Below are 21,769 nucleotides of genomic sequence, written 5' to 3'. Positions count from 1 at the left end.
GACAAGCCCCTCAGCCTTCCTCGTGCCGTCCCCATAGAATAAATCTTCCGTTGCTCTTTGCTGAATGATCATGAAGACATGATTAAAGTTCGAGATTTATAGCTTCCTTGGGCTTGAGGAATCAAGCTGTTCCTGCGCTACGGCCGGCCCCCCGGGCTGCTGGGGACCAGGCAGCCGGGAAATAGTGGTCCCCGAGCTGACGGAGGCCTGATGAAGCAAATGCAATTTGTACCTTGGCCAGATGGCAGCTGGTGCCCCTGGCTGCACCTCGAGGCCTCGGGCAGGGGCGGGAGGAAGCCGACCCTGCTCCAGCCTGTCCATACCACACCCCTTGGCCAACGTGTGGGTTTTGTCTAATCGGGAAACAGCAGGGCCTTTGCCTGTCCTGTTCTCAGGTGCCATCCAGAGCACCCTCCTTGCTACGATGACTTTCCAAGCAGTGCCAGATATGTGTGGCCTGATCCTCCCGAGGGATCTGGGGTGGACGTGAAGCTTCCTGCGGAGGTCAAGCTTCCTGGTACAGCACCATTTCTAAGAGCCAGCCTTCGTCCAGCATGGGATGGACGTGCCGGTCACTGGACCAAGGGCTCTGACAATGATATTCATGAACTTCTAGATCTTTTTTTATTCATGTGGAAATTATATAATCTAAAACCAACCATCTGAAGGTTCTCTCCTTTCAGGACATCCAGGACGTTCACAGTGCTGCCCGACTAGCTCTCTCTAGAGCCAGAACCACCCCCTCACCCCGCAGGGGAGCGCCCGCTGAGCCCCACTCATCCATCTGACCCTCCTGACTCCGAGACTCCTGGGCGTGGCCTCTGGCTGGCTTCTTCCCTGGGTGAGCTTCAGGTTCACCAGTGTCGGGGCCGGACCTGTCCTCGCTCCTGGTTATGGCCAAGTTGCACTGCACGGTGTGACTCAGCAGTCTGTGGGCCTGCTGCTCTGTGGTGGTGGGTGCCATCATCGTCTCCACTCCACCCTGTCTTAGGAGGTCAAGTCTCTCTCCCAGGCCCAGGGCATACATGGAGGGAGCAGGTGGGGCCAGGCAGTCTGATCCCTGGGCTGCCCAGGGCCTGGGAGAGAAGCTGGGGCCAGAGTAGAAGTAGGGAGCAGCAGCAGGAGGCAGAGGAAGGGCTCTCCTGTCCCCGGAGCTGGTGCAGCCAGAGAAGTCCTTCCCTGTCCCCTGCAGGGTTGGTCAGTGAACCCCGTGGTGCCTGTATGCAAGGACCCTGGGGGACCTGGAAGGGAGATGCTTCTCCAAGGTCTGCCACAAGTACATGCTCACACACACACACACACACACACACACACACACACACACACTCATGTTCACACACACTAACACACACATATACAGACTCACCCACATACACACACTCATGTTCACACACACTCACATATATACACGTGTGTATATGTATACACACTCATGCCCACATACACATGCACACTCATGCTCACATGTGCACACATGCACTCACACATACACACATTCATACACATATACAATACATATACACACTCAAACACACAAGCATTCACACACACCCGCTAACCCGTCTAGGCTGGAGTAGATACACAAGGATTAAATCAAACAATTCCCAGATTGTAAGTCCAGCTGCTACCAGGAAAGCAAGTCACAATTTATTGGGATTATCTTTTAATTTTGCCACAGGAGGGCTTCTGCCAGGATCTGGTCTCGCTCTCAAATCTGCCCCCATCTTCACCCCGGCTGTACTTGGAGAAAGAGGTCAACTTCAAAAGACCTCAATCATTTCATGATTTTTCCCTACTCTTTTATCTCCTATGCACACGCTTTTCCAGGCTAGTCTGCTTGAGAGAGTGGCTGCCAGAGTAACATAAGACACGACCCAAAGAAGCCCCCCCTCCGTGTCTTCCAGAGAAGCGGCCTTCATCTGTGCTGCCGAATTCAACAGCCACTAGCCACGGTGCCATTTAGACAATGAGTTAAAATTAAATTGGACCAGGAATTTGGTCTCCTTCCTCAGTAGCCAGATTTCGAGTGCTCAGCATCCCCGTGTGGCTTGTGGCATCCCTGCTGGACAGAGCAGAGACCGAGCTCTTCTACCCAGGAAGTTCTGTGGGGCGGTGCTGAGCTATTCAGTGCCAGTCTCCCAACTAGTTGTCTCCTTCTCACTCCGTCTCGTGTGCGGCTGGCCTCTGAAAGGAAATAGACATCACCCTCCGCTGAGCAAAGACCACTGCTCAGATGAACACCTGCCTCCTTGGAGAGATGATGGGGAGCTGCAGCAGTGCTGGAAACGTTCAGCCCAAAGGCCCGATGCAGAGAAGGGTGGGCAGAGGGCGAGGTGAGATCAGCAGAGCCTTCCACGCCCCCGGCCAGGCAGACAGAGGTGGAGAGACCTGGGGTAACGCCTGTCACTGTGGCTGTGGCTGTAAGCAGCTTCAGGTGACTCAGGCCCACGGGGGCCAGGTCTGTGCAAACACACTTGGCTCCGGTGTCATGGGCCCCGTCTTTAGGCTCTGATTTAGGGCCTGGCAGGGTTTTCATTGCCTAGCCCTGGATCTCACACACACACACACACACACACACACACACACACACAGAGGCTGCTCTGAGTCAGGAGGGGACCCACACCTGGAGTTTCTCTGCTGCTCTGAGCTGCAGAGAAAATGGGACCATAAAACATGACAGGGAGAGCAGGCACGGGGCTTCCGGGAAGCAGCGATGGCGCTGTTAGACTTCTAACTGTGCCTGGGAGAGCTGGACAAGACCCGGAACGCCAGATTAATTACATCCAACCCGAAGGCACAGCCTGGTTTCGGGAAGGGAAAGAGACGTTCCAGGGGCCGGCGTTCGCCGAGGTGGGATCCAGAGGAACACGCGGGCTCCGATGCTCCCACCCTGCCTGCGCCGCCTTCCCCTTCTCTCGCCTCCTTGGGAAGCAGGCAGGAGCAGTTTGTTTTCGCCTGCCGGAGGAGACTTGAAATATGATGGAGGCGCCGCGCGGAACGCTCCCTCCGGCCCTGCCCCGATGGCACGCGCGCAGACATGAAAAGCAAATACCATCAGTAACCTGTCGCTGGAACCCGGCTCCAAGGCGGGAGTTTTTCTCCCTGCCGGGGCTGTTAGCGGCGATGTATTTCTCCCTGCACTAAGCACCATCTTTCCCAAGGCTGCATTACAATGATTTATAAACCCCATTTCTGGGGAAAACGAATAGATCAAAGCGAGGAGAAAAGAAAAGGCGACATGAGCAGCTGGAGGAAGATATTGAAGCATGAAACAAAAACACAAAATGAAAAACCAGGCAGTGGCACGATCCAGCTCTTCCTCGCCGCACTTTTATCAGAGAAAAATAATAGCAAAGTCGCTATTATAATCCTTTTTCCTCCTCTGGCCTCCTGTCAGTTACCTGGGCATGCGCTGGAGAGGGGCCACCCAGGGTCCCACTGCAATGGGGCCCAGGGATCCGTGGGGCCGATGCTCCAGCCCCAGCCTCATCTTCCTCGCCTCGGGGGAAGGGGCTCAGCGGGCTCCTGAGTGCAGGAGAGGGATTGTCCTTGTTGTTTCACAGGGGGACCAGCCAGGGGTCTTTCCAAAGAGCTGCCTGGGATCTCTTTAAATCTACAGCTGGCTCCAGAGCCTCTTCTCATCGCCCAGGTGGTAGTTGTTCAAACTGAGCAGTTTCTTTGACCTGATGTTGTTTGAGACCCGGGAAAAAGAAACGGACCCAAGGCAGAGTGAGCTCACCAAGAAGGAGGTGCTGCAGGAAATCTTCATGAGACCTGCCGGGCCGCACTCAAACCCATCCACACGCCTGGGGCCACAGCCAGGGCTCCTGCTCCCAGCGGGGCATACGACACTGCCCCATCTCACTTTTTAAGGCTCAGTTGAAAGCATTCTTGGAGCCAACTGGATGCTCCCAAACAGAACCGAAGGGTGGCCTAGAGACCCTCAGGGCAGGCAAGTCATCCTAAGAGCTGGCTGAGCAAATGGGAACAGCCTGGGAGCTGGGCAGGCAGACCTCAGGAAGGGTCAGGCCAGGCTTCCTGGAGGAGGTGCCTTTTGAAGTGGGCCTGGAAGGAAGGACACACAAGAGCCACCAAGGACAGAGTCCCTCCTTGGTCATCAACTGGGGACAGCCTTCCTCCCCCTGCTCTCGGCATTTACTACCAGAGATGCTAACAAGGTCACTTATTTACTGTCCACCGCTTCCTACCAGCTGGTAAGCACGGGACCCATTTCTCCCACACCGTTCCCCAGAACCTGAGATGGTTCCTGAAACACAGCAGGTGCTAGATAAAAACCCATCCAGCAAATGAACGAGTGCACACCAGGCACCACGCTCCCACATTCTCAGTGAATCCCTAGCCACATGCCAAGGTTTGTGACAGTTCCATTTTACAGACAGGAAAACAAGAGTGGTCGGGTGGCTGGCTCAGAGTTCCGTGTGCTGCAAGTAGCTGAGGCTGGATGAGAACCTGGGTCCGTGGGCCTCAATGCCCACACTCCATACCCTCCAAGTCCTAAAGTTGGGGCTTCACCCTCTCTTTGGGGGTTGCTTCCTGTTGGGGCAGAGTGAACACAGGTGTGAGTGTCCCAGTTCCGTTTTCTAAGTGAGAAGCCCACAGACAACAAAGTACCAAGGGGTCTTCTGTGAACATGAACACTACCAAGAGCAAAGCTCCCTCCCCAGAAGGCCTACGGAGGGTCCAGCTGCATCTGCAGGTGGCACAAAGAAGACGCCTGCTGGGCCCCAGGAGGGCTGAGCCTTCCTGCCTAAGGCTGCTGTCCTCCACTGGTGTCCTCGTGCAGTCTAATTTGTCAACTTCTTTCTTAAAGGCCAAGTCGATAAAACAAAATCTAACCAGGGCTGTAACTGGAGGCTAATTTGCATGTGGGGTCATGGCATCTTATGATGTCCCCATTCCAGGTGGCCCTGGATGCTCTGAGAGATCAGTTAGTTTTGACTTAAGGGGTCTCTAAAAGAGGTGGCTGGGCCTGGGGGCAGGGCTGGCTCTGCAAAGGGACTGATGGAAGTCAACAGGACATCACTGATACCTGAAGGTTGGGCCACTGGGTGACTGGCCCTGTCCACTCAGTGGCCAGGACGGTGCAGCCCTTGGCCACACTTACAGGTATGTGGCTTTCTTCGAGGCCAACATATCGGTCGCATAATTAGGAGTGTGTATCTGCCTTCCTGAAGAAGCCTCCACTTCTAGGAGAGGATTCATCACGCAGTTCTGCTCAAAGGGGTGTCTGTCGTATCAAAGCAGCCTCGGTTGGTAAAAAAACAAACCAAAAAGAAGAAAAAAAAAAAAAACGTGATTTGCGGGTGGCTTCTCTGGAATGCACCTGCCACTAAACAGTCAGAGACGCGGGCTCCAGCGCCTGTTCCTTCAGCTGCAGCAGAAACCTGCTAACGTCGGAGCCTTGTGACGGGAAAAGAAGCTTGATTCCACTTGATTCGTGTGGGGAAGAAAAGCCAAAGTTTCACCCTAAAAGTTGAAAGACACTTACAACTGCCTTACACCTGTTTGTTTAATATTTTAGAGAGCACCTGGGTTTCTGGGATGATGAGCTACTCACTGTTTCCAGCCTGGTCTGATTTTTAAAAGATGGATTACAAACCTCCTGAAAATTGGAGTTTATAATTGAAATATTGATAAACTCTTTCCCATAAAGAAAAGACCAGATGTTGCAGTAATAACCAGGAAATAGACAAAAAGTAATAATGCTTTTCTCTGCTTAGCCAAGAAATACAATGACAGTGTTTATTGCTTACAAAACACGTCTGCCTTTCCTCAAATTGGATAGAAGAAATGAACCCCGATAAATTATGACACCCCTAAATTCCAAAGAATGTACATCAATTATTGGGGTGCCACCGCCATCCTCCTGGGCAGCCTACTTATTAGGTCTGTAATTTATTATTATTATGCTTTGGTGCAAATCCGCAGGCTGATAAAATGCTAATCTATTAAACAAACGTCCTCCTTTCTCTGAATCAGTAAGGGACAGTGTTCCAGAAGAGAGTACTGTAAATTAGCAAAGCCAGTGGTTCCTCTGTACTTGGAAGCCGACACCAAAAGATAATTAAGGGGGAAAGCGTGCAGTGTGGTCCAGGCTTTCCGAATCCTACCCCAGAAAACAGGAATTGTTACAGATGTGGGCAGCAAGATGCAGGACGAGGGTCCCTCGCTGGGTACTCCAGGCCCCACACCTCCAGGGCCCTTCTAAAGACAAGATACTCCTGTGTCCCTTCAAGCCATCATCAGTCTTTTGCCTTCAACTCCAGCCAGCGGGAGACACAATTCCTCCTTCAGGAAATGTAAATAACAACGGCTTTTTCAAAAGCTGAATTCTAAATTTGGGAAGGGCTTCAGGAACCACTGAGTTACCTGCTTCCTTTTATAGAAGAGGAAAGGGAGCCCCACTGTGGGCATGACGGAGAGGTCGGCCAAGGTCGTGGCCGTGGGCCACAGTCCTTGGCAGGAGAGGAGCCCGGTGGTTCACGCTGACTGAGCGCACACGACTCCACTCAGCACCCCGGGTGCTCTGCAGGCGATTTCTTAATGGAAATGGAGATGCTTCTCAGAGTCCAAGAATCTGGGAGGCAGAAAGGGCCATGGAGACGGTGGGTCTACTGAAGGCATCTGACCTACCTTCCCTCTCGGGCCCAGGAATGTTCCTGGAGAAGCCCGTGCTCTGCAGCTGGGCTCGGCCTTCCCAGGGCACCGCAGCCCCCTGCAGAAGGCGCCTGTCCCACTGATGGGCTTGGGACATTCTTGGGCACCTCATCTTTACATCCCGGTGGACTCTGCCTCTCGGAGGTGTCTTCCAGGGCCCTCATCCAGAGTCTCAGCCTCATCCTGGGCACGGGCCTGAAACCTGGTGGGCGTCCGCTGTTGGTGGCAGCTAAATAAACCCAACTTTTCCAAAAGGCTTCCTCTTCAAAGACTTGAAAGTCACAGTCAGATTCGGCTTTGGCCTTTCCTTCTCCGTCACCTGTCCACCTGTGCTTTCTGGGATGCTCGCCTGCCCCCCTTCACTTCAGGCCCACTGTACCCCAGGTGACCAGAATGGAGCCAGGCCATGAGCACCGGGTATCGCCTGTTCCAAGTGTTTGTGCCCAAACCAGCTCCACCAGCTGCGGCAGGCCTGTTCTTAAGCCCAAGCGCAGGCTCCCAAGGAGGCAGTGTCAGCGCCTGGTCAGGAGGAACCACAGAGGACTCTGTCGCGGCCCCCTCCCTGCCAACTCAGACCAAGCTCAGACCAACCTGAGGGAGCAGACACAAGCGACCTGTCCTCCCTGATGGGTTTGAAAAGGGGGAGTGATGGGGACAGATTCGTGTCTCTGGAAGAGACCTTGACTCCAGGCAGGAAGCAGACTAGAGGGGCAGGGCAGGTGGGGGACAGCAACTGGCCCAGGAGCAAACCACAGCAGCAGGACTTGGGGGGAGGCGGACGATATGGAGAGGGGGCAAAGATCATGCCAGGAGGACAAGAGAACTAGAGTGGGGCAGCAGTGTGGGTGCCGGGTGCCAAACCAGGCACACTCACAGGTCTCAACAACTCCTACACACACAGGGCAGGGCTCTCAACCCCAGACCTCCACAAAACTGTGAATCACCGAGGGCCGCAGGCCTCTGGGCTCCTCATTGAGTGCTAAACCCAACAGCACCAAAGGCCCTCTGTTTGTGAGACCCTCTGTCCACACGCACAGGTCCAAACCTAGCTCCTGGTTCCCTCTGGGCTGGAGGCACTGTCCTTGCCTGAGGCCAAATCCCCATAATTACCCTCAGCTTCTGCACCCTCCCCCAGTCAGGCAATCTGAGCATCCCTCTGCCTCCTGACCCACACCCACCTCCTACCCACTCAGCTGCGCAGCCTCCTCCTGGGTCTTCCCTCCTCCAGGCTTTGCCCCCCATTCCATCATCACTCTGCAGACAAGTGGTCTTGCAAAAAGCCAGGCCTGTTCATTTCCCATTCCAGCTTAAAACCTTTAGAAGCCGCCCATGGCCTGCAGAACCCAAACCAAGATCATCCAGTGGGTGGCAAGGTGTCCTGGTTACACCCATGGTCGGCACAGCCAGACCGCCAGAGTTCACATCTCTGCTTACTTGCTGGTATATATGTTAATGAACCGTCCCTCGTGTCCCCATCTGTGAAGAAGGGATAACCGGAGGACCTATCTCCCAGAAGCTGGGTGCCTGATATGCAGGGTTTAATGGGTGCTGGTTGCAGGCCTTGCTTTTGTTATGAGCAGTCTAGGCCCACCCAGGTCTAGCCTCAGTCCACATCCCAAGGTCATCTCTTGCTATCCTGATGTCCGCACTCCCAGACATTACCCTGCTGGCCCGGCAATGCTGGCCCACCCGTAGTACCCCACCCGTGGTACCCCACCCGTGGTACCCCTCCCGTGGTACCCTTCTTGTTTCTGTTTCTCCACCTGCTATTTCCTTTGCCTGGAATATCCTTCCCACCTCATTTGCCTACCAAACTCCCAGTCATTCTCCAAAATCCAGCGTCAAAGTTTAAAAAACCTGACAATCCCAAGCCCTGGTGAGGACGTGGGCCCCTGGAGCTCTCAGCTCTTGCTGGCAGGAACTCAGGACAGAGCAGCCACTTTGGAAAATGGTGTGGCAGAACCTTATAAAGTCAAGCACGTGTTTATTATGTCACCTAACAGTCCCTCTCCTGGATGTTTACCCAGAGCAACCAAAGTCCATGCCCACAAGACATCCATGTGCAAAGTCCTCGTAGCATGAGTCACCACTGTCCTAACTGGCAGCAACCCAGGTGTCCATCAATGGACAAATGGATAAGCAATGGAAGCACATCCATGCCACCGAAAACTACGTGGCAATAGAAAGGAGGGAAGTGCTGGTGCCCCCTGCAGCCCAGGCGATGCCCAGGCGCACCAGGCTAACAAAGGAAGCCAACAATAGGAGACCGCCCGGCGGCCTAGGGGAGACCCAGGAAAGAGACCCCAGGAAAGACGCAGCTGGGCGTTGGGGAGTGGTCTGTCGCTGGGGCAGGAACCAGAGCTCAAGGGCAAAGAGCTTTGGAAGGTGAGGAAGTCGTCCTGTGCCCTGAGGGCGAGGTGACTGCACAGGACTACCAGGATTAGACCAGCCCCGTGCTGAGAATGGCTGAGACACACAGCACGAAAAATACCTTAGTAAGAGAGAAAGATAGAGCTTCTTAAAAACCAACCCCCAGACTGGCCCTCGGGGGTGCCTCCTCTGACTTCCCACCTCTGGGCTGCCCTGTCCTTGTCTGTCCCAGTGATTGGGCTTCCCTGTCACCTCATAGTGTCTTTGGTGGCTCTAGAGGCAGCTCTGCGGCTCCCCGTGTGCCTCTACTGTTTTAATAGCAGGAGGCTTTGCTTAGCAGCACGAGGGAGCCCCAGAGCCGGCCACGTACTGCCCACACATCCTCCTATGATGCCGGCCACACTGCAGGAGGTGGGTGTCACCGTCCCAGCTTTACAAAGAGCTGGGGGTGCAGAAAGGGTAAATAATGCCTGCCCAACTAGAAGTGGTTATGTTTCAAAACCAGGTCCCTCTGTGTCAAAGCTCCACCAAAACACGCCATTCCACCACCCCATGCCATGTATAGAGCGGGGAGAGAGTCACTTAGTCCAATTGACTGCGGGAGCCAGACTTCCTCCCCGACTCTCAGGGCCACAGTCTTTCCCAGGCTGATGCCACGGAAGTCTTGTGATGTCATTTAATATCTGCAGGTGTGGGATGTGTGTGTGCTACCATTCTACCCCAATCTGAGATTTTTCCCTCTCCTCCTTTATTTCTTTCTTTTTTTTTTTAGTTGTATGTGGACTCAATGCCTTTATTTTTTATTAATATTTATTTCTTAGTTGTGCTTGGACACAATACCTTTATTTTATTTATTTATTTTCATGTGGTATTGAGGATCGAACTCGGGGCCTCGCACTTGCTAGGCAAGGGCTCTACCTCTGAGCTACAACTCCAGCTCCCCTCTCCCCGTTTCTGAATTCAATGAGAAAGCTAAATTAGCCCTCAGCTCAGGAGACTAGCATTATCTTGCAAATAGCTAGCACCTCCAAGTTGTCATCTAATTAAGCTTTGCTCCCAAACAAAGCACATAACAGTGTCAGCACATTGACAGTAGCTACCTCTCCTGTCGGCCCCCACCTGCAGGAGGCGGTGGCTCATGGGTCCCTGGAAGACAAGCAATCCTGCCAGCGTGTGACCTGCACTCCTGAAAGTCTTGCTCCTTCTTTGGATGCTGAGTGTTCTATTAAGAAATATTCTAGGGTCAAGTTCAGAAAGGAAGTAGCAGGTTGATTCTTTAGTCAGCCCAATTTTCTGGTGTGTTCTACCTTTTAGCATTCTAGAAATTCATTCTAACCAACATATACGTGTGCTCAGTGTTTGAAGTCCCTGTGTTCACCACTGCACACAGCTGAGTGTCTACTTGAGAGCAGTGTTAGGCCAGAACACATGAGGACGCCCTGGGTGCAGCTTGCACGCTGATCTGTGCAGACCAGGGCCACATCTGCACACTGCTGTATGAATGAGCACGGCCAGGGAGAGGCCCCCCGCTCCTAGTAGTAGAAACAGGCCAGCAAGGGGAGAGGAGGCCTATGCTACTTGCCCAGGGGGGCTGCTTTACTCTTCTCTGGGTTCTGCTTTCATTATTTTCCAAGCTTGAAAGGAGACCTGAATTAGAGCAAAGTGGTTGCTTTTTTCCTTGGCAGGGGCCTGCTAAAATAAAAAATGATCCATTCATTTGACCTAATTCATTCTCTGCATCTCCCCAAAGAGGCAGGTGCTAACTGGCAGGTGACGTGGTACCACTGTGCCGGCTTGACCATGCAATGCCATAAGGAAGGGAGGCAGCAGCTACACTGCAGGGTCCACCACTCGGGGCAGCCATGCAGATTCTCCAGAGCAAGTTCACGAGGCTGGTCACATGTGACTGTGCGGGTGTCTAGAGGCCTGGCTCTCACTGGGCTGCTCTGACCACACCAGCTAGCTGAGCTTCTGGTTCAAGCCTCTGGTGCAAAGGGCACTGTGGGAAGGAACCGACTCGGGACATGAACAGAAGATGATTCTGAAATCGTGGTATAGCCGTCATGGAAAACAGTAGAGGAGTTGCTAGAAAAGTCAGAACTACCCTGTGACCCAGCAAGCCCACTTCCCAGCAGATAGCCACAGAGATGAAGTCAGACTTCTGTACCCTCAAGTCATGGCAGCATTATTCACAGTGGCCAAGATATGGAAGCCACCCAAGTGTCCATCACAAGATGAACGGAGGAAGAACAGGTGGTGGCAGTACAGATGAGGTGTCACTCAGTTTGGACAAGGAAGGAAATCTCCTCGTTCTTGGAGACAGCATGGATGAATTCAGAGGACATTACGCTGAGTGAAATAAGCCAGGCTCAGAGAGGTAGCACAGCAGGACTTCACATTCTCTGAATCAGAGAGCAGAAAGGCAGTTGGCTGAGGAGCGGGGACAGCTGCTGGTCAGAGGCTACCAAGTTTCAGTCACAGAGACAAAAGTTCTGGAGTCTAACTCACAACACGGGACCTCTGGTCCCATCGTACACTTGAAATTTGCTAAGAGGGTAGATCTTCCCCACCCCCCTCTGGTCCTGGGGATTGAACCCCGGAGTGCTCAACCACTGAGCCACATCCCAGTCCTTTTTATTCTTTATTTTGAAACAGGGTCTTGCTACGTTGCTTAGGGCCTTGCTAAATTGCTGAGGCTGGCTTGAGCTCACAATCCTCCTGACTCAGCCTCCTGAACCTCTGAGATTACAGGTGTGCACCACAACTGGCGAGAGTAGATCTTAAATGTTCTTCTCGCCACACCAAAACAACAGCAGCTGCCGCAAAACACGAGGTGTGGCAGTGGATAGGGTAATGACGATCCCCTCGTAACTAAACATGTATCAAAAGGGCATGCTGCAAATTTATTTTTATTTACCAATTACACCTCAATAAAGCCCCAAACAATTCCAAAATCAAGGTTAACACTTCTCCTGACCCCAAACTCGCTGGTAAGGAATTGGCTGCTTATCTTGCCCTCGCCCACTCCCTGGCATGAGTCACCTCACAGCAGGCAGGGGGCTGGCAAGAGTGCCAGCATTGGGTCCACACAGCAACTCAGCTGCACAGACGGGCTCCTGCTAGTGTGGCCAGAGGTGCTAGAACGGGTATCACAGGGGAGTCAATAACATGCACATTCCTGGGCCTCCCCGAGTCGGACTCTGCAGACCACAGCTGGCCAGCCGTGATTGACAGGCTGCCTAGTGATTAAAGGACAGTGAGAAGCAATAGGAAGCGTCTGTCCTGGGTTTGTGGGAGCTGATGTTTCTATGGTGACAACACTTCAAGCCCTGCCCCGCCCCTGGGCCCAGCAGGCTCAGGCCCAGAGTCCAGTCCTGCTCCCTGGAGCCACCATAGCTGACCCTTTACCTTCCTAGAGTCTAAGGAAGCTTTGGCAACCTTTTGTCCACAGTGGACTGTCCCAAGGGCCAAGCTCTCTGGTGTGCACAGTGCCCGTGAGCAGACCGAGCGCTGAGGTAAGTCCGTGATTGGGTGACTCCCAGCCGCATAATGGGCACAGCCATGTAAGGCCTACAGAAAGGCCGTGATCACACAGGTGTGGAGCTGTGCCCACCACCACCACCCAGCTGGAGCCCCCCCAGGACAGCACTTTGGAAGGCATGGGGGCGAGCGGTACAGGACTGGCGGAAGGCTCTCATCTACTTCATTTTCAAGAGCCAAAAGGTGTCAACAGCCAAAAGAGTGCATGGGTGGAGGGAGATCCACCGAACAGAGCCAACCGGTGTGACCTCCTGGCCGGCACCCCAACCTGCAGGATCTGTGAGGACAGCGAGCCAAGTGAAATGAACAAGGCCCAGGAAAGACACACACTATAGGATCCCACTACATCCCCCCACAGAGACGGACAGTGGAGGCTGGCCACCAGGGCTGGGGGGAATGGGCACTAGAGCTTTGTGAGTCCACTGTCACCTGGCAGGACCAAGAGTTCCAGAGATGGGTGTGGCCACAGTCGCAGAGCACTGCAAATGTAGCCAAGGCCACTTACCTAGACACTTGAAAATGGTCACATGGGCCAGGCACAGTGGTGCATGCCTATAATCCCCGTGACCTTGGAGGCTGAGGCAGGAGGATCTACAGCTCAAAGCCAGCCTCAGCAACTTAGTGAGGCCTTAAGCAACTCAGCAAGACCCTGTCTCTAAATAAAATATTTTAAAAAGGGCCGGGGATATGGTTCTGTGGTTAAGCACTCCTGGGATCATTCCCTGGTAACAAAACAACAACAACAACTACAAAATGGTCACATGGCAAATTTTATGTCGATTTTACTGCAATTTTTAAGAATTTAAAAAGAAGGAGGAATGCTCAAGAACCTGAAAATGCCGGTGTTTCACCAGCAGTGACAAATGGCTCACAACAGGCTTCCCGGCACATCCAAACTGCAGGTTTTCAGAGACCACGGCCCAGACGCCGTCAGCCAGCCGGGGGCACGAGGCTCGGCCCTTCTGCCATGCCGTGACTGTCTCTCTGGAGTCTGGCCTCCACCCCTCCCAAGAGGGAAGCCACAATCTCAGAGGACGAGGTGGCATGGATGTGTTGAGAGAGGGCGGCTTCTTATCTCTCTCCAGTTCCTCTTTCCTGGCACCTAGCCAGCCCATAATTAGGCAGATTCTCAAAGGAGAGGGAATACTTCCTGCCCGCATGACAAGCTGTGGATTATGCAGATATCTTTCCAGATGTGGCATTTGTCTCCCTGGCAATGCTGCAGGTGGGTCCTGGTTTGCTTGGCTGGAAGGATCCATCCGAGTGCCTCATCCTCACAAATACCTCCTTCCGTTGCAGCTGCTAACGCCCAGGGCTGCCGTGTGCAAGCAGTTTCCTGGGGACTGAAAGGCCTCTCTCTGTAGAAATGGGAAGGGGCAGGGGTGGGGGGGGTGTTTTCAGAGGCCTGTGAGGGGCTGGGTGAGGCTCTTCACCATGGCCCTTGGGGTCCCATCCCTTGAGTTCCAAGCACCTGACCTGGAGGCACTGGGGGCCCACTGTCCTCTACCCAAGGCCCAGCTCAGAGCTGACACGCAAAATGTTGAACTCGATGGCCGATTGAATGGAAGGAGAACTGGCCCAGAACCATTGGGACTCCGCGCAGTGGTACGTTGGCGGTTTCCAGGGCCGATATCCACTATTCCAGCCTGTCCCCTGAGCCTGTTTTCACGGTGACACTCTGAGTTGAGACTCACAGACCACGCTGTTCCTCTGGAAAGAACACTGGCTGTGTCCACGGCTAACCTATGGGGACACGGCTGCGTATGTCCTTATAAATGACAACCAGCCACTTGTTGACGGTGTAATAATCCAGACAGCACTGTTGCCTCGTGGAGGGCCAGGCTATCGGGGCAGCCCATTTCCCACGAGACAGAGGCCTATTTTAAATTGAGGTTTGCTTTTTCATTTTTATTTTTAGGTGAGCACGAGAGTCCCTGGACATGTGAGTTGATAAACTGTGTCCTCTCTATGTAATGGGGTGCCGCTTAGCCACTGAAAGGAATGAAGCCCCCACATGCTGCAGTGCGGATGACCTCAAAAATACCAGGCTAAGCCGAGAAGCCGGAGGCTAAGAGGACGTGATAGGATTCCTGTTCTACAAACTAGAAAAGGCAAATCCACGGAGACCAAAGGCGAGAGGACCGGAGGGTGACTTCTTGCAGGAGGCGGTCGTTCTTCTAGAGTGAAGCGGCCTCCTAGCAGGTCCTGGTTTGCTGCCTGTGAACACACCAAGTGCCACCGAACCCTGCACTTTGCAATGGCTGATTGTACACTACGTGAATCTCATCTCCATTTTAAAAATTGAGCAGATCATGAGATTGTGTGAAAGATACAGTGTGGATTATAACCCAGGGGTGTGTGTGTGTGTGTGTGTGTGTGTGTGTGTGTGTGTGTTTTCTCTTATTGGATAAGTTACAATCCCACCAAGATGCAAACGCCACTCCTCCTGGGTGAGAATGGCCCCTGACCCATCTCCCTTGTGATGCCTCCTTCCTGGCTGCCCCCCACTGGCCTGCAAACTCTCTAACGGGGCACAGGGGCTTTATCTATTTCCCTGCATTTCTAGTATCTAGATTGGCTCTTGGCACGTAGTAGATGCCGACTAAGTGAATGACTACCAGCAACTGAGCTTCACATAAGCTGAGCAAAAGACAGAGGGTCCTCTGGGCCCACCCAGCGCTTCTCACCCTGTAATATGCCCGTGGATCCCCTGTGACCTGGTTGATATGCAGATTCTGTTGCTGCATAGGCCTGGGGCAGGGGCTGAGACTCTTCATTTCCAAAAGTACTGGATATACACACTGCTATCCACCAGCCACACCTGGAAGAGCAAGCGGCCACGCACAGCAGACCCCAGCCGTGCTTTACAAAAAGAGCAGGATTCCAGTATTCAGACCCGCCCAGGTAGGTCTGTTGGCCTCCCCAAACTCCCTGCTCACCCCTTGCACAGAGGCACCTAAGCACCTCCTGGTTACCTGGAGGAGGATGATTAAGGTAATTGGCAACTCTCTCCCGTGATTCCAAGGCAGCCTGTCATTTCAAGGAAAACGCGTCCACTCCGATTCGGAACACTCCGCCTGCGATGTTTTCTTATGTGTGGTGTGTGGGAGGAGGGGGAGAGGGAGTCTGTGGCCCCCAAAAGAAATATGCTGTTCTTCTCCCTTTGTGTTTCGGAGCGTGTAAACTCAGCTCGAATCACAGATAATAAATAGGTCATCTTGTACTTTCAAAATAAAAACACGCCATATTTCAGTGGAATAGCAGCTGTGCATTAAAAACCTGTCAACTTCACTACAATTTCCCTGAACCCTGCACTGCAGAAAGATACCTTGTCACTCAGAGTTGAGTGCAGTTTTACTGAAATATCTCCTTGTCTGCGTAAATAATGAGCAGAATTGCATGAAAATATCTGGCCCACAGCCTCCTTTTCCCCCTACTCCCAAAGAAACAGTATGCAAATGACAGATTTGTGGGGTGTGCTTCTCAACGCGTCACTCTGAAAACAAAGGCAGGCTGTCCCAACAACCCCGGTGTTGTGTACTTAGGAGGGGGGCCAGGAAGGAAGGCTGGTGGCGATGGAAACGGTGGTCTTCACAAGCTTCAAATCTGGGAGGCTGGACTGTCATTCAACCGCTATTTTGGGAACACACACAGGATGCATCAGAAAGTGCCATCTATGGGACATATTTGCTGAAGAACAGCCCAGACTCCAGATGGTGCTGATGTAAAATAGGGCAGCCCACACCCCGCAGAGTTCAAGGCCAGGCTCAGGGTCCACTCTCTTTTCTTTCTTTTTTCTCTTTCCTTCCTTCCTTCCTTCCTTCCCTCCTTCCTTCCTAGGATGGAATCCACAGCTTCATGCATGCAAGTCAAGAGCTCTGTCACTGAGCTACATCTCCAGCCCCACTGGCGGGATTTAAAAAGTCCCTTCTCCTCTGAGTCTCTGCTTCCTTGACTCTCAGATGACAAGAGCAAATGAAGTGCTATACATAGGATGCCGTGTGACCTGGTGTGTGTTCTAGGGTCAGTTGTCATTCCTCTGGAAATAGCCAATGACATGGAGTGGAGTGGACGGCCTTTGGAGTCAGCCAAAATGGAGGTTCAGCTCTTGGCTTGGCCTCTCACTGGCAGAGTGACCTCAAATCCGTTTCTATTCCTCTCTGAGCTTTGGTTTTCTTGGCTGTCAAATGGGAATAACAATAGTACCGACTCCTGTGGGGTCATTGGAGGATCTGACCCGAGAATGCATGCCACACCAGTGTCTGGTCCACGCGAAGGGCTCAGTGGAGCCGAGCTGTTGTCATTGTCACAGCTGCTGTTGCTGTGGAGGGCAACAGTAGTGACACTGCTGATGAAGATGATGGCAAGGTGCTGATATTGCTGATGCTGAAGATAGTGATATTCCCTGGGTGGTGACCTGGGTCACAGCACCATAGGATCCAACCATAGGGAAGGTCCTGGTTCTGGACAAGTCAACTAGAGCATCATACCCAGAGTAACATTGAGACTATGACATGACTGGTTTATGTGAAGATGAGTCAGGGAGGCTGAGTCAAGTTACAGAAAACTGCATCCCTCAGCCCAGAACTCGGGGAAGAGAGGAAGGAGGACAGTGCTTCTGCGTCCCAGTTGCTGGCTCATGGAGCTTCCTGGAGCTGAGCAGCCAGGGAGAGAAGCAGTGAGGGAGCTGGGAGGTGGCCCTGCACCCCCACCAGGAGGGCCTTGCTGGCTTAGCAAAAAGGAAGGGGGAGCAGGGACCCTGGATTTTGATGTGTCATAGTGATTACATCCTCCTAAGACACCTGTAAGGGAAGCCGGCCTGTACCCGCTCACCAGCCCTTTAAGAACTCAGGAGCATGACAAGTCAACTGTTTAACAGATATCATTGAATTAAATCACCTAAACTTACCTAGGTGCTACTAAAGACGAGGCAGTAACTACTCAAAGGCACCACTCCTGTTTACTCTAGTTTGCAATCACATACTCGAGACTCACAGCCATACAATCCACACCGTGAGAATGCCCCCGTTTTTCCACACTCAGAGGGATCTTTCTAAAATGCAAACCAAATAGTGTCCCACTCCATGGCTTCCCTCTGCCCTCAGGCAAAGTCCTGACTCCTGCTGGGACTTCCGGGCTCCCTCCCCCAGCCCCATGCCAGTCCTGAATATCACTGAGTCAAGTTACTCATTCATAGATGAGTTTGCATGTGCAAGTCTGGGCCAGCTTCCTGTTCCTGGGACACACCATGCCACCTTCCTCTCTGAGGCCATACCCATGCTGTCACCTATGCTCAAGAAGCAGGAGTAACTGCCCAGTTGAGGGAGATGTGATAAGCCACTGAGTGTGGACAGCTGAAGGAGCCTTCAGATGCCGGCCCAGCTCCCGAGCACAGGTGACTGGTCTTTGGAACAGATAGGGGGTGTAAGGGGTAAGCCTCCTCCTCCTTCCTGTCTTCTAGGACTCCCTTTTTCCCTCAGAGGTGACCTTTGTTATACCTACCTGTGGCCCCCAAAGAAGTATGCTACCCTCTTCCCTTTATTTCTGAGTGAAGCAGTCTCTGCCCCTGTGCGTAGCCCGAACCCTTTCCATTTTCCTGAGTTCCCTTGCAGGCTCTGCCCATGGAGAATGATGATTTTTGCACGATGTAACTATGCTGGAGGAAGAGTTCGGCATGCTGCTCCCTGCTCCACCAGCACCTACCACGAGCGCGCCCTTGGAGTGTTCACAAAGATCACTTTTTCTTTTTGCAGGCCTGGGGATGGAATCCAGGCGTGCTCCACCATTGAGCTATGTCCCCAGCCCTTTTCATCTCTAAATGTCTCACTAAGTTCCCAGGCTGCCCTTGAGCCTGCAATCCGCCTGCATCAGCCTCTCAAGTTGCTGGGATGACAGGTGTGCCCCATGGCACCCAGCCATAATGACCACTTTTTAATGCTATAGCATTAAGATCTCCAACTTTAAATGTAGGGTGTCAGAATGATTATAAGTGACATCTTTAAAAAGTTGTATGCTTTTCTAATTATTTTTAAAAGGGGGCTCTGCATATATCTTCATGCCATAGGGAAAAAAAAAGGGGGAGCAATTTTCTCTTGAAGGGAGGGTGGGAAATGCTCATTTAATCTACTTGGAATGACTGGCCAACTCAACTGCATTTGGCACACACTCCTATGAGGGTGGGTCTAGCAGTGACCCCCAATACCTGTGCACCTGTGATTAAGACCTTATTTGGAAAAACGATCTTTGCAGGTGTTTAAGGTACGAATCCTGGGATGAGATCACCCTGGATTATCCATGTGGGTCCTAAAGCCTATGAAAGCTGTCCTCAGAAGAGTATCGGGGAAGACGGACACAGAGGCGAGGCCATGTGACCACAGGCGGAGACGGAGTGATACGGCCATAGCCCGGGCATACCTGGAGCCACCAGGAACTGGAAGAGGTGGGCAAGAATCCTCCTCTAGAGACTTCGAAGGGAACTTGGCCCTGGCAACACCTTGATACCAGACTTCCAACTCTAACACTGCGAAAGAACACATCTCTGTTGTTTCGAGCTGCCGGGGTTGTGATTTGTCACGGCAGCACAGGAAACGGGTGCACCTACAGTTCCACAGTTCCACAGCCCGGCCATCCTCTCTTCATCCCCTGGGTTCTCCTGGAGGAGAAGCACCTGCTGCTGGCCCCAGTGCTCCTGTCATGCAAATGCCCTGCAGCAACCCAAACACCCAGCGGCACCAGCAGAAAGATCCCACTGAGCAGCCCCCACTCGGCATGGAGCCCTCAGTTTCTTTCACTGTCTAGAGTACGTGGTGCCGACAAAGCCAGTGGCTGGAGTCACCGGGCACTTTAGGAAAGGCTAAGGTTGAAGGCAGAGAATGCTGGGTGCCCTCATGGCACTGGGCTCCTTAATTGAATTCTTACCATCCTGGTGGCCCAATGCAACAGACATCAAGTTTGAGCGCCATGCTCCTGTCTCACCAACCTCTCAGCGTCAACACGGAACCTTCAACTTGACCGGCCACTCACAGGGGAGCTGGGGTTTTCATTAGTGGACTGGACTCCTGGAGAGGGTGGGCATGCTCTGAAGAGGGAATCAGATTCCCTTTGCTTTTATTTGGTTCGGGACCAACATGGGCTCTTCCTGGGATCCTTAGAACTGTTCATGATGGACAACTGGAGATAAAAATCTCAGATCAGGGCTGCGGCTGTGGCTCAGTGGTAGAGCGCTCGCCTACCATGCCATGAGGCACTGGGTTCGATCCCTAGCACCACATAAAAGTAAAATAAAGATATTGTGTCCACCTAAAAACTAAAAAATATTTTTTGAAAATCTCAGATCACTAGCAACATGCTTCATGATAACTCTTGCTGCACAGAGCTCAAGCAGATTTTTGAAAATCTCTCTTCCTCTCAGAACCCCCAAATGGAAGCTTCGGCATGAAGTAAATAAATAAAGCAAGTGGGCAATCTCGCAGTGACGTGTCCATTAGCCACTCTCTCTGTCTCATCAGCCTTCATCAGGAGAGGAAGGATCGTTTTAATTAGCCGGTTGAGAAGCCTTGCTCAGGCCGGCTCCCTTCCCTCTGCTCCTGGGATCACCCCGTCAGCGGATGAGCACCGTACCTCCTCACCACAGCCCGCCACGCCACCTCCGAGGGGGCAGAAGAAAGGGGCTCCGCCCCAGCCCGTGTTAAGCGTCTTGGAACACTGCTCTCCTCTAAGCATTCAGGTCTAATTCAAGCGTAATATTGGGCTTTATCAAACGGCTCCGCATCCTGTCACAGCAGAGCCCTTCCACTCTGGGACCCACCAGGCGTTCCCACTGGGGCTGCTCCAGCAGAGCATGCATCCCACAGAATGGCCATGCTCCATGGGGTCGCAGGTTCAAAGTCCCCATTTGGATTTACTTGTTAAATGCTCAAACCACAAGCTGACCACAAACAAGCCCCCAACCCCCTACAGGTTCCTATCTGTGTTTCCATTGCTCTTAGGGCCCGGGGACTTGACAGCTCATGTGTCATTAACAAGAATCACCTTTCAATTACACAGAGTCGTACACGGAAGATACTTTGCTTCTCAATAAGGTCAAACTGCAAATCCATACCCTCCACCCACCTGGGCACAGGGCTAGTTCTTCTTTCATGGAGAAAAGCCTATCCCTGAATTTTAAGATGAAAGTGTCTTAAGTTTGAACTGAAAATAAATTTAGACATTCATAAGGATGCCAAGGTAACTCTTTTCTAGGAAACAGTCTCCCCGGTGCTCATTAAACTGTGTATTTGTCCATTCGACATACATTTGTTGAGTACCTATTTTATACCATGCACCACCAGCACTGGGGATAACAAGATGAACAAGACCTAGTTCCCGCCCACACAGACGGACATTTCAGTGCAGTAGTAAGAGCAAAGGCAGAAACACACACAGGATATCACAGAGACAAAGGTGGGGGGCACAAAACATCTCACAGCAGAGGTGGGGTCAGGAAGGACTTTCAAAGGAAGAGATGCAGAGCTGGGTTTTAAAAGAGGATGGAGCAGAGCATGGGGGCACATGCCTGCAGTTCTGGCTCCTCAGGAGGCTGAAATTAGAGGACCCCTTGAGTGTCCAGGAGTTCAAGGCCAGCTTAGGCAACATAGTGAGAACCCCCCTCAAGAAAAAAAAAAATGAATAAAAAGGAATGTACTCATGAGGCCAAAAAGATGTGGTGGAGGGCAAAGAGGTGGAGCCAGGCCGGAGGCTGCTCATGCCATCGGGGTGTCCATCTTAGTGGACGATGGGTACCACCTAGCACAGGAACACCTAGCACAGAGTGATGGGTATGACGTTCCATGAAGGGCCTGGAGCACCCACAGATTCTTCTCTGCTGAAAGACACTATGGTCATCCCTCGGTACCAGCAGGTTCTATATTCACTGTTTCAACCAAGCACCATCAGAACTATTCAGAAAAATAGGCACGTGTGTGTAGAACGTGTACAGATTGTTTTCTTGTCATTACTCCCTACGCAACACAGTAGAACAATTATTTATATCACATTTACATTGTCTTAAGTATTATAATTAACCTAGAGATGGTTTCACGTGACACATGCCTGAAACCCGAGGGACTCAAGAGTTTGAGGCAGGAAGATCACAATTTCAAGGTCAATGTGGGAAACATAGCAAGACCCCGTCTCAAAATAA

General features: G+C 52.3%; 1 protein-coding gene and 1 long non-coding RNA gene across 2 annotated transcripts in view; one reads left to right on the top strand and one right to left on the bottom strand.

Annotated features, from left to right (window-relative positions):
- The window catches only part of Cfap77 (cilia and flagella associated protein 77), a 116,753-nt gene that overhangs the window by 73,811 nt on the left and 21,173 nt on the right, over positions 1-21,769 (bottom strand). The window lies entirely within an intron of this gene.
- LOC144377399 (uncharacterized) lies at positions 17,804-20,059 on the top strand. Its single transcript, XR_013438375.1, has 2 exons — positions 17,804-17,983; positions 18,838-20,059. It is a non-coding gene; the product is annotated as an uncharacterized LOC144377399 (long non-coding RNA).

The sequence above is a fragment of the Ictidomys tridecemlineatus genome, chromosome 4, assembly GCF_052094955.1.
Source record: "Ictidomys tridecemlineatus isolate mIctTri1 chromosome 4, mIctTri1.hap1, whole genome shotgun sequence".
Lineage (NCBI taxonomy): Eukaryota > Metazoa > Chordata > Mammalia > Rodentia > Sciuridae > Ictidomys > Ictidomys tridecemlineatus.
Note: the sequence above shows the minus strand (reverse complement) of the source record. Positions and strands in the feature narration are given on the sequence as shown.